Source organism: Octodon degus, unplaced genomic scaffold (assembly GCF_000260255.1).
Source record: "Octodon degus isolate 3935 unplaced genomic scaffold, OctDeg1.0 scaffold00017, whole genome shotgun sequence".
In the NCBI taxonomy this organism is placed as follows: Eukaryota; Metazoa; Chordata; class Mammalia; order Rodentia; family Octodontidae; genus Octodon; species Octodon degus.
The window spans coordinates 21,138,977-21,143,148 of NW_004524593.1; positions in this window are offsets into that span (position 1 = coordinate 21,138,977).

Consider the following 4,172-nt stretch of genomic DNA (forward strand, 5'->3'; position numbering starts at 1 on the left):
CTTGGTCACTTATTTCTCCATTAATTTTGAAAGATAATTTTGCAGGATACATCAATTGGGGTTGGAAGGTTTTTTTTCCAGCACTTGAAATACTTCATTCCAAGCTCTTCTTGATTTGATGATGTGTGTTGAGAAGTCTGTCATGATTCTGATGGGCTTTCTTTTTCAGTGATCTGTTTCTTTTCTCTAATAGCTTTTAGCATTGGTCTTATGCTGATTTCTGGGATCTTGGTTGTTATATGTCTAGGTGTGGATTTGTTTTGATTAAAGCTAATTGGTGTTCTATAGGCTCCACTTATCTGTATGTCATGTTCTTTTCCCATGCTTTGGAAATTTTCTGGTATTACTTCTACAAATAGCTTTTTTTTAATGCATTTGTGTTGACTCCTGCTTTTTGGTTTACACCTGTAAGTCTTATACTGTTCTTTGCATCATCTTGAAGCTGTTGAATTGTTATTTATTGGTTTCTATTATTTTCTTAAAGATCTTTCCTTTCATTATCAGTAGCTGCCATGCTGTCTTCAGGATCCGAAAGTCTACCTTCAGCTTTGTTTTGTTCAAGTGGTTTTGCCAGCTTTCAATTTAATTTTGAATTTTCTGGATATCACTTTGAATCTGTTTCATGAATTCTAATTCTTTCATATATGGTTCATTCAATGTTTCATCATTTTTCTATGCTCCTCTATTTTTTTTTATCTATGTCTTCTTTAGATATGCTCAGCAATTCTTTCATTGTGGTTATCATTTCTTTTTCTATCTGAGAGATTATTTTTGATCTGATTTCCTCAATAGCTCCCTGGAGTTGTTTCTTTATTCCAATTGCTGTTACTTCAGAGCTTTCCAGGGTGTGACTTCCAAGTTCTTCCATATTGATGCCTCCTGGACCTGTTCTGGGTGGGCTGGAGGTCTGAGATTGCATTTTGATCCTTCATCTTGACATTTTCTATTTCAAAAAGACACTTTTACTTTGCTTTCTGTAGTGATCCTTGTGAGTCTGGGTAGTAGGTAGCTATACCACTAGTATCAAAGCCACTTTAGGAAAAGTCTGTTCTTCAGGGCTATCTTCTGTGTGTCAGGGATTCTTAGTTTGTGTCTGACGCAAGATCCTACCTTCCTAATTAATTGAGAGTGGAATGTGGGTTTCTGCTTGTCTCTTTCCTCAGCCTTTTGGTGTAGGGCTGTGGTGAGGTTATCACCCCAGTGCTTCCCAATGTTGTTACACAAGGGAAAACAAGTGATTACAACAGATATGATATCCTAGCTACAGTAATACAATTGGCAATGATGATAGCAGCAAGAAAACTTTAGAAATTGACAGTCATAACCATTGATTTTGTACTTTAGACTATAGGAGTAAAGTCATAGTTATGTAACAGGACCAATCAAAAGTTAGGAGCTTGCATGCAAAGTGTGTCCCTTGTTAGACTGGATTTACCCTGGGTTCCTTGGCAATGGGTTGCCTGGTCCTGGGTACTTCCCACGGTGCAGGGGAATGGGGCCGGCCCTTGGATTCCTCTGGCCAAGCTGGTTGCCAAGTCCAGGGTGCCTCCCACGCTGGCTGCCCTTCCTGTGCTCTTTTCCACATCGATTTCTAAGCAGCTCTTAATGAGCCATTCCTGGAGATTTCAGTTCCTAACAAACACAGTGGTGAAGATGGTCCAGTTCTCCTGAAGTGGGGTAAAGGTCTGTTTTCATGTGTAAAAACAAAGGCCTAAGTGCATTTGAACTCTCACTTTGTATCAAAATTATTCCTCTTTGGCCCTGTATTCTTGCAATTAAAAGTTTCCCAGGTTCCCTACTTTGTTATAATCAAGAAACTGGTCAATGGAAGGAAAACCAGCTCCACCGAAATATAGTACAAGATGAACCCACAAAACACCACCCAGAACCCTAAGGACTGCCGAGCACTGCTGATGTCTTCTTCCCTGACACAACCTGAAAGGGGCTCCTAACACTGTGGCCAGAGTCAGAGATGCTGATCTTTGAGAGCTGAAGCCTGGTCACATTCCCGGCCTGTCTCTGTGGCTTCAGTGACCAGGGCGCCCACTGGAAGCTGTCACCAGAACTCTCTGGAAGTTAGTGTTAAACCCTGTGTGCTCCTAGGAAACATCCTCCCCAGTCTGGTTACATCTGTTTCATCTCACCAGAAAAAAAGGCAGCAGTTTGGGATGTTAGGAATAAAGACACTAAGGATGTAGCTGGGCAAAAGTAAAGATCATTCCAGGACTACAGGTAATGTCGTCTTTTATGGGAGTAATGCAAATGTTATATATCTTTATTGTTTTATGACCCGTTGAGCCCAAGGACCTCCTCCCCTCTCCTTTCCTGAACCCACTGAACCTGAACCCACTGAACCTGTCAACGTCACCCAGTTAATGGAAGCGCTGGGTCCAGTGTCCCTATCCTGTGTGCCGTGATGGGCAGGGTGGAACTGCTGGTTCACTGGTGGTCACTGAGTTCAGCCTGGGAGGTGACCAGCAACGTGACCTGCTGGGAAGAACTCTGGCAAATGTAAAAAGCGTATTAGAAATGAATTAAAGAACATGGAATCAGAGCTTTCTTCCTAACATTTCTTCCTTCTGTGTTCCCTGGGAGTCTCATACCTCTAGAAATCTCCTATCACCTGGAATAAGCACGACATTAAAAGCTAAAGTTATGAATGAAAGCAGCGACCCACGACTTTCCCCAGCCTCACTGTGCAAGCTGGGTCTCTGACCAGCCCTGAGGGTGGACGGCACCTGCTGTCCACACCGCCCTCCCCGAGAAGCAGGACTGCCTCCTGGCTGAGAGCGGACCGCAGCCAGCCTGCCGCACTGTCGCCCCCGGCTGGGTGGTGGCCTGGTTCATCAATCTCTGCAGAGACTGAGTGAGTGCAACCTGGCTGCTAAGACAGGGAAGTTCTGGCGCACAGGGTGATGCTCCCGAAGGGCTGGCTATCTTACTTAAATTCCCTTCTTTTGATAAAGTTGTGCCTGACGCCCTCAGCGTGTTGCTTGTATTCCCCGTGCGTCTCCGCCTCTGTGGCCTTTTGTCTGCGGGACCCCATTACGTGGGAGCCAGCTTGCCTTTCAGAGGTCCTCTTGGCAACCAAGCCGCCCACTTAAGTTCTGAGGGGTGTGCTCAGAAGCAGTCACCCCCGGCGCTTTGCCTTGTCACACTTCTGGCAACTGCGTGGGGAGGGTGTGAGTATTCACTGGTCATCAGAAATAGGATGTCTAGCCTTCAAGTCTTATTAACACACATGAGCCTGCTTTAAAATGCAATTCTTTATTCATGTGCTATAAAACCCCAGTTTGGTGGTTTTCAAGGCATGAGATACCTGCCAACAAACGTCAAAATGAAAAAGGCCCTCCCTGTCAGGTCATCCGACCAGCAACGTCTATTCAACCAGCACCACACAGGAAGGGACAGTCCACACGGGAACTCAGCCAGGACATATTTAATGACTTCCCTTTCTTTGCTAGAGAAGCTGGAGTTCAGTGCTGAATTGGTGCAATTCTGTTACAGCACCTAGGAGCAATCTTGAGACCCAGATTAACCCTCTCCTTTTGCACTAAGGAAAACTATGAGGATAAAGTGCATTTGTACTCAGCTAGCGAAGTTGTCACAGGGCTACAACCACAGCTGTGAGTCCTGCACCCAGCAGTTCCTTACCAGATGGGGAGGGAAATGCAGGGGCAGCGTGGCGCCCGCAGTCGGTGGCATCGCAGTCGGTGGCATTGGCTGCTCCTGTTTTTAAAGACTGCTGCAATCTCAGTGAAATAAAACCCATCACTGCAGCCTGCGCATCCTCCTCTACGGCAGGGCCCGTGGGAAAGGCGGGACGCCTTGCAAATCTCTAACCCAGCGCAGGCTTGCACCGGCTTTCCTTAAGAATCACAGCACGCCGCCTCTCCTCCTGAGCTAAGTGAAGCCGGCTTGGCAGCCACTGAAAAGCGCAGCCACCGGGCCGCTGGAGCTTTCCGAGCCAGGCCTCCACTGCGTCTCGTTAGCCCGCTTGGGCACAGAGCGTTTGAGCGTTAGACCAACTCCTCTCTACCCAGAGAAGCTGGCTGAATCTCAGGGAACTGAGAAGAGAAACAAAGAGCCTCTTTCTTACAGGACAGAATAGATTAAATAAAACAACTCCAGGAACATGTGTTTTTCTCAGTCAAGATTAGACTCTAAAAGGC